Source organism: Salmo salar, chromosome ssa02 (assembly GCF_905237065.1).
Source record: "Salmo salar chromosome ssa02, Ssal_v3.1, whole genome shotgun sequence".
NCBI lineage: Eukaryota > Metazoa > Chordata > Actinopteri > Salmoniformes > Salmonidae > Salmo > Salmo salar.
In genome coordinates this window covers 61,209,460-61,223,349 of record NC_059443.1, presented here as the reverse complement: position 1 = coordinate 61,223,349, position 13,890 = coordinate 61,209,460, and the positions used below count along the sequence as shown (strand labels likewise).

Below are 13,890 nucleotides of genomic sequence, written 5' to 3'. Positions count from 1 at the left end.
AAAAATGTCCTTCCTTGTATGCATGTATAGTATTTTCTGTTGGTCACCTCATTTTACTTCTAACAGTGCAGGTTGGCGTTACGCCAACAACAAAAGACGCGCCTCATGAAAATCCTCACGCCATAGATTGCCTTTGTCTCTGTATATTAAGGGATGATGCTGAACACAGCATGGTTTCACACAGGAGCCGGCAGTAAAAAACGCTGGTTCTGCACAGCAGCTATGAGACCATCCGTCTCCCTTCACACGGGGAAAAGAAGAGAAGGAGATGTAAGGGAGAAAGGGAGGGAAAAGCTTGGCAGGCGGCAGGGGGATTGCTGTTATCTGTCAGCACACTCATCTGTTCCAGGCCTTTTAAAGATGTCAGCAGGGGATGGGAGAGAGCGTTGGGTTTAGGGAGGAGGATTTCGGTATACACACTTATATGATATGCATGCACACACACACACACGCACACACGCACGAACACACGCACACACACACACACACACGCACACACACACACACACACACACACACACACACACACACACACACACACACACACACACACACACACACACACACACACAGCTTACACACTCTCTCTCGCTCTCTCTCTCTGTATCTCTCTCTCTCTCTCTCTCCCTGTCTCCCTCTTTCCCTCTCTCTCTCTCCCTCTCTCTCTGTATCTCTCCCTCCTCTCTCTTTCTCTCTCTCTCTCTCTCTCTCTGTCTCTCTCTGTCTCTCTCGTTCTCTCTTTGAATGTGTTATGTTTAGCCTTATTATGTCCATAATGTGAAACGCGAGCTCAGCATGAGCTCTGCATCTGCAAAACACAGTCACTTAGCGCTACCCGCTAACGTTAGGAGGGTTAATTAGCATCAAATGGTATTCCAGTGGTGCTATCACAGTAACCATTGCTACGCTACGCTACGCTAGCCTACTCTAGCTAGCTAATTGCGTTCGCTAAGTCCAGTGTCTTCTAACCCACTCAGCCTCTATCTCTCAAGAGGTTTCTGAAGAGAAGGACGTCTTGTATCAATGTAATGGGAGGAGAAACAATATTTTCTCCCTGCTGGTTGCCAACCTCACACACACGCACACACACATTCACATACACACGCACGCTCACCCCCCGCCGCACCCGACACACACATACACTCTTGAGATGTACCAGAGTGCCTCCTGGCCCGGACCTTTAAAGAGCAGACTGCATCATGGAAATTGCTCTGTCATCTTTACTCTTTACTCCAGTAGTGGTGGTAGTAGTGTTGTCTGTCTACCGTTTACAATCCTCCTCACTGACACAGACAGTCATTTCCCGGCCAGGCTTACTGTCAGAGTCCTTACCCTTCACCAACGGAGAGCTACCATAGCTCCTACTGACACACTCACATACACTTAGTCTTTCACTGTCACTATTAAACAGGACACACACTCTAATTGTCAGTGGTTCATGAAATGTCTCTAATACACTGTTATGCGTAGAAGACAGTATTACTGTCACTTATCTGTGTGTTAGGGAAAATAGGATTTTGAATGGAAATACATTTAAGGTCCCCACGAATTTATAAGGACATAAAATGTGTGTGTGTGTGTGTGTGTGTGTGTGTGTGTGTGTGTGTGTGTGTGTGTGTATGTGTGTGTACGTGTGTGTACGTGTGTGCATCCATGTGTTTCTGACGGATTCGATACCACATTCTTACTTGTTGTTCAACTGAGCTTTACTGTTTCGACAACAAGCAATTTAACTACATTGTCAAGGCAACTGCCTCAGAGCATCTCTCCCATGTTGAATACGGCTGTGTGATCTCCATAGAATGCTATAGGATGACGCATCTTAAACCGATGACGCCCCAACCCCATGTATGTCTTTTGGAATGTGCTGAGTACATTTAGAATCCCTGTCTTCTCTGGAATAGACCAACACAGTAGGGGGTGCTATTTGAGGAATGCTAGGAGACATACAATACATGACTGGGCGTCTGACTGTGTAAAGGCATGTGAGGCACAGGACCTCAACGGGTGGATCAGAGGTCATGAGGTCATAACCTTTAGGTTACAAGGACCATCAAAAGAAATACCCAGACTAAGTAAGTCATCCAAGGAGACTGAAGAGTCACTAGATAATGGATGTATTCTTGGTGGTCACCTTTGAATGTGCTCAGTATTATAGTGCAAATGAATTAATTGGCAATGAAATGAAATGATGATGACTTTCAGAATGTAGCCAACGGTGATTGACATTATAGTCATGATGATTAAGAAATCAAATTCTACCGCTAATTTTCGTCACAAATTGCTTAACCCAGGCCTAGAGACTTGAGGTCAAGGTCAATGATCATAATATTTTGCGACTACAATTGAGATGGCAAATACCGTATTCCCCCCATTGCTAATTTCTCCTAATAGGGTAGAGTAACTTCCTGTTGGAAATAAAACAGTAACACCTGGTCTGTGGTCAGTGTTATGAAGTAGTTGCTAAGATAATAAGCTGTCTGTTTTGATCTGTCCATTAGATACGCTCCCAGGCACATAAACAGTGGCATTAGTTAATATAGACTTGGCAAGATGACACACACACACACTGCCTCTGTCTCTCTTACACTTTTATAAGCGATCACACACACACACACACACACACACACACACACACACACACACACACACACACACACACACACACACACACACACACACACACACACACACACACACACACACACACACACACACACACACAGGAAAAGTGTCCAGACAGACAGTATTCTTAAGAACAGACATAGATTTTATTAGGTTTTGGGTTACTCTTTTGACTCCTAGTCTGCTCATAAAGGTGTTAAGGATGATACTGACCTGACAGTATTATGACTTGAGCTTCCTCTCTTGGCTGCCTCAAGTTTATATCAAAGAGAAGGTGAGAAGTTAGCCCATGTGTTTATAATACCTCTGTTACACTGGCAAGGCTATCTGAGACAACTGTCGTGTGACCAAACCGTCCAGGTATGAGCCCTAACCTGGATGACCCTTGAACTTTGACCCTAGCTGGCACTGTCCAATGATGGTCCATCTTACTAGACAGACATCCAATGACAATCCATCTTACTAGACAGACATCCAGTGACAGTTGAGAATCTAGGCAGTCAGAATGAGACTTTAAGTTGTAGGCAACTGCCAGAGACAGTGATGAGTAAAATGATTTTATCCTTGAATGGAGGGCCACACATTGAAAACAGAACATATAGATAGATCATACTATCAAGAACTCATGAAGGACTTTGGTGGTCACACATTTCAGGACCATGGACAGCATAGTGGTAGTTCTATTTCAGTTTTTGTCATTTAGCAGACGTTCTTATCCAGAACAACTAGTTAAGTGACTTGCTCAAAGTCAAATTGACAGATTGTTCACCTAGTTTGCTCAGGGATTCAAACCAGCAACCTTTCAGTTACTGGCCCAATGCTGTTAACCGTTAGGCTACCTGCCACTCGTTTATCCTAGGGAGCTGGCTGTACTGATAGCATATGAATCCATGTCATGATGACACACACACACACTGAAACACACACACACATTAGGGAATAAATAGTCTTAATGTAATTAGCTTTCAGTCTGTCTCTAATGAACTGTAGCCTGTGGGAAAATGTGAGACATATTTCTCAGAATTCTTCCTCATTGACTCTAAATAGAGTGTGTGGCGCTCAAGGCAACACGTCCTCAACACAAATATCATATATATATATATATATATATATATATATATATATATATATATATATATATATATATATATATATATATATTACACTGCTCAAAAAAATAAAGGGAACACTTAAACAACACAATGTAACTCCAACTCAATCACACTTCTGTGAAATCAAACTGTCCACTTAGGAAGCAACACTGATTGACAATAAATTTCACATGCTGTTGTGCAAATGGAATAGACAACAGGTGGAAATTATAGGCAATTAGCAAGACACCCCCAATAAAGGAGTGGTTCTGCAGGTGGTAACCACAGACCACTTCTCAGTTCCTATGCTTCCTGGCTGATGTTTTGGTCACTTTTGAATACTGGCGGTGCTTTCACTCTAGTGGTAGCATGAGACGGAGTCTACAACCCACACAAGTGGCTCAGGTAGTGCAGCTCATCCAGGATGGCACATCAATGCGAGCTGTGGCAAGAAGGTTTGCTGTGTCTGTCAGCGTAGTGTCCAGAGCATGGAGGCGCTACCAGGAGACAGGCCAGTACATCAGGAGACGTGGAGGAGGCCGTAGGAGGGCAACAACCCAGCAGCAGGACCGCTACCTCCGCCTTTGTGTAAGGAGGAGCACTGCCAGAGCCCTGCAAAATGACCTCCAGCAGGCCACAAATGTGCATGTGTCTGCTCAAACGGTCAGAAACAGACTCCATGAGGGTGGTATGAGGGCCCGACGTCCACAGGTGGGGGTTGTGCTTACAGCCCAACACCATGCAGGACGTTTGTCATTTGCCAGAGAACACCAAGATTGGCAAATTCGCCACTGGCGCCCTGTGCTCTTCACAGATGAAAGCAGGTTCACACTGAGCACGTGACAGACGTGACAGAGTCTGGAGACGCCGTGGAGAACGTTCTGCTGCCTGCAACATCCTCCAGCATGACCGGTTTGGCAGTGGGTCAGTCATGGTGTAGGGTGGCATTTCTTTGGGGGGCCGCACAGCCCTCCATGTGCTCGCCAGAGGTAGCTTGACTGCCATTACGTACCGAGATGAGATCCTCAGACCCCTTGTGAGACCATATGCTGGTGCGGTTGGCCCTGGGTTCCTCCTAATGCAAGACAATGCTAGACCTCATGTGGCTGGAGTGTGTCAGCAGTTCCTGCAAGAGGAAGGCATTGATGCTATGGACTGCCCCCCCCTTTCCCCAGACCTGAATCCAATTGAGCACATCTGGGACATCATGTCTCGCTCCATCCACCAACATCACGTTGCACCACAGACTGTCCAGGAGTTGGCGGATGCTTTAGTCCAGGTCTGGGAGGAGATCCCTCAGGAGAGCATCCGCCACCTCATCAGGAGCATGCCCAGGCGTTTTAGGGAGGTCATACAGGCACGTGGAGGCCACACACACTACTGAGCCTCATTTTGCCTTGTTTTAAGGACATTACATCAAAGTTGGATCAGCCTGTAGTGTGGTTTTCCACTTTAATTTTGAGTGTGACTCCAAATCCAGACCTCCATGGGTTGATAAATTGGATTTCCATTGATTATTTTTGTGTGATTTTGTTGTCAGCACATTCAACTATGTAAAGAAAAAAGTATTTAATAAGATTATTTCTTTCATTCAGATCTAGGATGTGTTGTTTAAGTGTTCCCTTTATTTTTTTGAGCAGTATATATTCTCCACTTTTACCTACTGTATACGTGCAGCTGGTATTCACTCTGCCTTGTACAATGAGGAGAGATCGAGATAAAGACTTGAAAGAAAGGACAAAGTGCCATCCAAGGTTGTATGTGAACTCCTGCCTGCTCAGTCCTTACACATACTGTATACATCCATATAGTCATCTTACCGTGTTCTACCCTTCGCTGAGAGGAGAGATATGGAGAGAAGAAATACTTGAAATGAAGAGAAAGTGACATCCAAGGTTGACTCTACCTGCCCCAGTGCCCAATCCTTCCAATGATATAGAATACAGTGGTATTTCCTGTGTGTCGCTTCCTCTTCATTGCTCTTTGAGTATGTGCAGTAGTGTATACAGTCAAGCGCTATTCACCCTATCCTGTGCTAAGAGAAGAAGAATAGACGGGAAACAGTGCCATCCAAGGTTATGACCTCTTTCCCCTCCTGTATACAGCATCTACTTTCTACTCACTCTATCCTCTGCTAAGAGAGGTGTTTGGAAAGAAGACAGTGTCATCCAAGGTTACTGTACCTCACATCCTCTGCCTACCCTGTCCTTACAATCGTATACAATACAAACGTGCAGTATTTGCAGTGTACATGTTTTCCTAAGGTTGCTACTCCAACTTTTCTGGTAGGGTTGTTTGTGATCCGTACAAACAACACTACCAGACCTTCGTGCTACCACAGATATCCACTGAGAGCCTGACAACACGACTGATCGGGAGCCAAACAAATGCAGACATCTGCTTTTTGCTGCAAATCTAATTCAAAATGAGGATGATTGGGTGTAATGTAGCCAGTACGACAGACCCCAGTGATTGGACATTAGTCATTTTCTTGGCACTCTGTTTCAAAACAAATCAATTAAATTATACAAAATAGACAAGCACTTACTGCCTGCTACTGGTGTGTGTGTGTGTGTGTGTGTGTGTGTGTGTGTGTGTGTGTGTGTGTGTGTGTGTGTGTGTGTGTGTGTGTGTGTGTGTGTGTGTGTGTGTGTGTGTGTGTGTGTGTGTGTGTGTGCGTGTGTGCGTGCGTGTGCCTGCGTGTGTTATTTACTCTGGGGCTCTCTTTAAAAGGTTAAGGGCAGTTCTGTGTTCTGTTGGAGCTGTGAGGGCTCTGACAGACTCCAGATACTAGCCCCGCGTCCCAAATGGCACCCTATTCCCGATCTAGTGCACCATACTGCGTAGGGAATAGGGTGCAATTTGGGACAGCGACCCGCCACAACAGTATGTGACACGGGGAACCGAGGCCTGCAGAGAGGACGGGGAGGCGGCGGCAAAGTAATTAGGGAAGATCGTTCAATGATAAACAACCTTGTCTGTTTTTCATAACTAATTAATTGTTTTTCATTAAATATTTCAGAAATGGTTCTATTTGTTTTGTAAAGAGAGACATTGGTGTTTACTATAGTTAGATAAGGAGGAACTCTGAAAACCTTGTTTAGCAGCCACTAATTCTCCTTTAGAGATCTTGACAAGAGAGAGAGAGTGGAGGAAGACTTATGAGGCCAGCTGTCCTTTCAGTTGACAGCTACATGATACTTGTCAGCGCACGCATTCACCAGTCCAGACATGTGCACAATTGATTAACTTCCCAAAGTACCCAAAACTTTTAAATACTCCAACTTCCCAAACTTCAAACTGATTCATTAGGATGTATTTTTTAATGTAAAAACACTAAAACGTTAAATACTCAGACTTGAAAAGGAATACTTTTTATATAACTTCTTGGGTTACATACAAAGCCTTCTACTTCCTGACTCCTCGCAGAAGGAGGAGAGCGTATTGGACGACAGATGACGACGACCAAATCGAAATAACCACATCCTCGGGCTATGGAAAACTGTAACCTCTGTTTGGGCTCCCTCTTGGAGTCAAAGGTCAGATCGGGGCCGGGGTCACATCAGCACAGTCCTATAGCGGTCAGCTAAAGGTCGGCTGGGGATCGCGACCCCCACAGGACGCCCACCCTTTTCACACAGACACTGCTCAAGAAGCTCAGTCTGGAAGTCACCCCCCTGACCCGCTTGGCCATGCGTTTCAACTTTTAAAGGTTCTTCATCTTCTTTCATCTTAGTGATGATTTAGGGCCTAGCTTACGGGCACCAGGGAATGGCTTAATTGTCTCTAGCCTCTCATCATCCATACTCCATAGGCTACAGCTGTGGAGAAGGGAGAGGGAAGAGAAATGGCTGGTCGGGGGGGACGGTAGAGGAAGTTGTAGCAACATCTTGTGCGCCATAGTGACATCTTCCTTGACCTAATTGGGGTTCTTGATGATTGTTTACATTTCTGAATGTCACTCTCAAATATTGACTGAGAAGGAAGAGAAGGGAGGTCGGGGGACATGAGACGAAGTCCTAGTGACGTATTGGCTGACCTTATTTGGATGGATTCTATAGGTTTCTAATTGTTTACATTTTGTGAATGCCACTGTCGTCACACTGGAATGACTCTTCTATCTAAACTCAGTGTTCAGTTTCTATCTTCATAGCCAGACACCATATTCTCACTGTTGTTATCCTGGAGAACCTAGACAATTAGCATGCTAGGCTAATCTCTCCCCTACAGCAGTGTTGGGTCAACAGTGCTTTGTCTTTGTGATGACTCACCCCCCACTGGGCTCAGACATCTTTCCAGCATATAGTTTTGATTTCGATTCTGTTGACTTGTCAACTAATTGGATATAGGTTCAAATAGGCGACATTCTGTTACATTGATGACTTTTTGCAAATCCAATCAGTTTTCCACGTTGATTCAACATCATCACATTGAATTTTGGGGTTGAAATGATGTGGAAACAACGTTGATGCAACCAGTTTTTGCCCAGTAGATACAGAAATGCAACAACTTCCACTAGTTTCAATAGTCCTGCTTTGCAGAAAAATCAAGATGCTATAGTTTCAATGATAATCCTAGAAAGACAAAGAGAATAAGTAATTTGGCATCCAAAGCCCTATCTTAGCCTTTCCCTCACAAACTCCATAGGCACAGCCAAGCTTAAGACGGAGCTCAATCCTGATCAAACACAGATGTCCTCTCACCATTTAACACAAAAGACATCTATAACTCTAAATCCGATTGCTCGTCATTTTGCCATTGATGCTACTTGGAAAGCCATTGGCCCACCTCATATTTCAGATTTAATTCATGGGAAAATAAAAGATCATATCATAATGAAGGTGGAAGATTATCACCGACTGTGGTTCTTTGCAGAAAGAGGTAGGGTCGGATATTTCTGCTTGTCCAGTCCAGCGACGGTGCATGTTTCAAGCTAATCACGTTAGCATTAATAATAAGATAAGGCATTTCCTGACCAAACTGCCAGAGTCTTCTTCTGTTTCATATGGCTCTGGATAAATGTATTTATGATTTCGCTCTGTTTTGTCCTGTAGGTTCGTCCTGGTCTTTGGTTGCTTGGTCCTGTCTGTGTTCTCCACCATTCCGGCTCACCAGGACTTCTCTTCCAACTGTCTGCTCATCCTGGTGAGAAACTGATTGAAACTAGGCACATGTTCTGACACAGACACAGACACAGAAGCTGTTCATCAGCGTGCCTGTTTACAATGAGTGCAGTGATAGGTGACACTGTGGATAGAAGAAAGCAGTGTCACCTATCGCTTCACAACAGGCAAATACAAAGCGGTAAAGTGTGTTGAGCTTTCAATCAAACTCCTCTTTGCACAAATAGATTTCTATTAGTAATTAGGTAAGAGGATATGAATACATTCTGGTATCAGTTAGTCAATCTGATCAATTGGGAACACTTCTGTGTTTTCCCATTATCTAGTCATTTGATAGTGAATAAAGCAGATTCAAACGGACTTCACCACGTTAAGAACCCTACTGATGCAGAGCTCTCTCTTGCTACGTATGTGGTCCTTATAGGAAAAATCAATACAGGCCAAGGTTCATGCGTTGTCTCCAGATTGAGTTTAGTAATTTGATCCGGGGCCAACATTGATTTCTTCTTCTACACTCTTAGAAAAAAGGGTACAAAAAGGGTTCTTCGGATGTCCCCATAGGAGAACCCTTTTTGGTTTCAGGTAGAACCCTTTTGGGTTGCATGTAGAACCCTCTGAGGTAAGGGTTCTACATGGTACCCAAAAGGGATCTACCTGGAACCAAAAATAGTTCTTCAAAGGGTTAAACTATGGGGGAAGCTGAATAAACCTTCAAAGTTCTAGATAGTGTACTATTATTGAAATGCTGCTAGCAGGTCACTATCCACTGACCGTACCCTGCGATGAGTCAGCACCATACTGTTACAGCAGACTTGAAGGCCGCGAGAGAGAGTGAGCAAAAGGGTCATCAATTGGTCATCATCATTGTCTCTGTATTTCCCTGTTGTTGATGTTGACAGTCATTGAAATTGTTGCTGAAATATATTGATATTTGAAGCATTATTGTTCAGCAACTGGGAAATAGACAAGTGAGAGATGAGTGTTAATTGTACAGAGCTCGAACTTGAGTGGTGAACTGGAAGAAATGAACTCCATTTACGGGAGTCAACCTTGGTTTGCTTATCGACTGATGGTCCACCTGATGGTACCCCTATATATATATATATATATATATATATACTGCTCAAAAAAATAAAGGGAACACTTAAACAACACATCCTAGATCTGAATGAAAGAAATAATCTTATTAAATACTTTTTTCTTTACATAGTTGAATGTGCTGACAACAAAATCACACAAAAATAATCAATGGAAATCCAATTTATCAACCCATGGAGGTCTGGATTTGGAGTCACACTCAAAATTAAAGTGGAAAACCACACTACAGGCTGATCCAACTTTGATGTAATGTCCTTGAAACAAGTCAAAATGAGGCTCAGTAGTGTGTGTGGCCTCCACATGCCTGTATGACCTCTCTACAATGCCTGGGCATGCTCCTGATGAGGTGGCGGATGGTCTCCTGAGGGATCTCCTCCCAGACCTGGACTAAAGCATCCGCCAACTCCTGGACAGTCTGTGGTGCAACGTGACGTTGGTGGATGGAGCGAGACATGATGTCCCAGATGTGCTCAATTGGATTCAGGTCTGGGGAACGGGCGGGCCAGTCCATAGCATCAATGCCTTCCTCTTGCAGGAACTGCTGACACACTCCAGCCACATGAGGTCTAGCATTGTCTTGCATTAGGAGGAACCCAGGGCCAACCGCACCAGCATATGGTCTCACAAGGGGTCTGAGGATCTCATCTCGGTACCTAATTGCAGTCAGGCTACCTCTGGCGAGCACATGGAGGGCTGTGCGGCCCCCCAAAGAAATGCCACCCCACACCATGACTGACCCACCGCCAAACCGGTCATACTGGAGGATGTTGCAGGCAGTAGAACGTTCTCCACGGCATCTCCAGACTCTGTCACGTCTGTCACGTGCTCAGTGTGAACCTGCTTTCATCTGTGAAGAGCACAGGGCGCCAGTGGCGAATTTGCCAATCTTGGTGTTCTCTGGCAAATGACAAACGTCCTGCACGGTGTTGGGCTGTAAGCACAACCCCCACCTGTGGACGTTGGGCCCTCATACCACCCTCATGGAGTCTGTTTCTGACCGTTTGAGCAGACACATGCACATTTGTGGCCTGCTGGAGGTCATTTTGCAGGGCTCTGGCAGTGCTTCTCCTGCTCCTCCTTGCACAAAGGTGGAGGTAGCGGTCCTGCTGCTGGGTTGTTGCCCTCCTACGGCCTCCTCCATATCTCCTGATGTACTGGCCTGTCTCCTGGTAGCGCCTCCATGCTCTGGACACTACGCTGACAGACACAGCAAACCTTCTTGCCACAGCTCGCATTGATGTGCCATCCTGGATGAGCTGCACTACCTGAGCCACTTGTGTGGGTTGTAGACTCCGTCTCATGCTACCACTAGAGTGAAAGCACCGCCAGCATTCAAAAGTGACCAAAACATCAGCCAGGAAGCATAGGAACTGAGAAGTGGTCTGTGGTCACCACCTGCAGAACTACTCCTTTAATGGGGGTGTCTTGCTAATTGCCTATAATTTCCACCTGTTGTCTATTCCATTTGCACAACAGCATGTGAAATTTATTGTCAATCAGTGTTGCTTCCTAAGTGGACAGTTTGATTTCACAGAAGTGTGATTGACTTGGAGTTACATTGAGTTGTTTAAGTGTTCCCTCAATTTTTTTGAGCAGTGTATATAGGGGTACCATATATATATATATATATATATATATGAGAGAGAGAGAGAGAGAGAGAGAGAGAGAGAGAGAGAGAGAGAGAGAGAGAGAGAGAGAGAGAGAGAGAGAGAGAGAGAGAGAGAGAGAGAGAGAGAGAGAGAGAGAGAGAGAGAGAGAGAGAGAGAGAGAGAGACAACAGTACACATGTCAGAAACAGAAAATGTCAGAAACTGAAACTGAGCTTCTAATCAACACCCACAGATTCTCAATGATATTCAGGTCTGGGGACTGGGATGACCATTCCAGAACATTGTACTAGTTCCTCAGCATAAATGCCCGGGTAGATTTTGAGCAGTGTTTTGGGTCGTTGTCTTGTTGAAATATTCAGCCCCGGCGTAACTTCAACTTTGTGACTGATTCTTCAACATTATTCCCAAGAATCTGCTGATATTGAGTGGAATCCATGCGACCCTCAACTTGAACAAGATTCCCAGCACTGGCCACACAGCCCCACAGCATGATGCATGATGGAACCCCCACCAAATTATACTGTGGGTAGCAAGTGTTTTTCTTGGAACGCTGTGTTCTTTTGCTGCCATGCATAACGTCCCTTGTTATGACCAAATAACTCAATCTTTGTTTCATCAGTCCACAGCACCTTATTCCAAAATGAAGCTGGCTTGTCCAAATTTGCGTTTGCATACCTCAAGCGACTCTGTTTGTGGCGTGTGTGCAGAAAAGGCTTCTTCCGCATCACTCTCCCATACAGCTTCTCCTTGTGCAAAGTGCGCTGAATTGTTGAACGATGCACAGTGACACCATCTGCAGCAAGATGATGTTGTAGGTCTTTGGAGGTGGTCTGTGGGCTGTTTTTGACCGTTCTCACCATCCTTCGCCTTTGCCTCTCCGATATTTTACTTGGCCTGACACTTCTGGCCTTAACAAGAACTGTGCCTGTGGTCTTCGATTTCCTCATTATGTTCCTCACAGTGGACACTGACAGCTTAAATCTCTGCGATAGCTTTTTGTAGCCTTCCTCTAAACCATAATGTTGAACAATCTTTGTTTTCAGGTCATTTGAGAGTTGTTTTGAGGCCCCCATGTTGCCACTCTTCAGAGGAGAGTCAAAGAGAACAACAACTTGCAATTGGCCACCTTAAATACCTTTTGGATGCACTTGTCTATGAGTTCAAGGCTTAATGAGCTCACCAAACCAATTGTGTGTTCCAATTAATCAGTGCTAAGTAGTTACAGGTATTCAAATCAACAGAATGACAAGGGTGCCCACATTTTTGCATAGCCTATTTTTCACATCTGATTTAATTTCATACAACTTAATATTGCTACACTAAAAAACTTTGTCTGGACAATACCCCAGGACTCAGCTTTTATCAGAAAATGAATGGCATGCCACTGTGATCATTTTCTGTGACGACAGTGTAAATTATTATGCAGCCTCAGAGGGGTGACAAACTTTTTCATATGACTGTATAAACAGTTAGACCTATCTACACGTGTGACACCTTTTTGTAAATTTATAGCAATTGCTTAGTCATTGTGTATCACTTTCCCCTGACTTCCTGTTTTGTCACTTCCTGTAGGAGTTTGTGATGATTGTGGTGTTCGGGCTGGAGTACATCATCAGGATCTGGTCGGCCGGCTGCTGCTGTCGCTACAGAGGATGGCAGGGTCGCCTCCGTTTCGCCCGGAAGCCTTTCTGTGTAATAGGTGAGCTATAGACTAGATCAGTTATAAACACTTTATAAACCCTTTATGAATGTTTTTTCGAGGGATGAGAAAAGGTTTACAACCTTCAGTTGATGGTTCAGTAATGAGAAGTGTTTTAAAGTTAAAGAGTTTTACAGGTAATCATTGACTTTTTCCTCTTTTATGACAATTGATGACCTCTCAGTTACCTTATTTCCTACTTAAAAGCGAGAAGTCAGTTTCCTGACTGCAAATCAATATGGCTATTCACTAATGGTTTTACCATAGGAATGTGACTTCCGAGTTCAAAGAGACCTATGGGTAAAAGGATATGCAGTGTAATTGACCATAGGAACACACACACACACACACAAACACAATAGACCGTAGTCCTCTGGCTTGATGTTTTAGCTGGGGTGTTTGAGGCTCTTGTGATTCTTAACAGGAGACTTAGGGTCGACTGACTATGTAAATAGGCCTCTCCATTAACCGTCTTCAATTCTTTCCAGTGTTTAGACATATTCATCTGCCCTTCTCAGACGGCCGCTGTACTTCAGGGAGGGAGAGTAGAGGCTTACCAGTCACGCTAAGTCATCAGAGCTAGCATCATCATGCTCTCTGAGCTGGCTAATGTCATGTCGAGAGAGAGAGCGGGAGAGAGCCAT

General features: G+C 44.5%; 1 pseudogene; it reads left to right on the top strand.

Annotated features, from left to right (window-relative positions):
- The window catches only part of LOC106586654 (potassium voltage-gated channel subfamily KQT member 4-like), a 129,796-nt pseudogene that overhangs the window by 76,606 nt on the left and 39,300 nt on the right, over window positions 1–13,890 (top strand).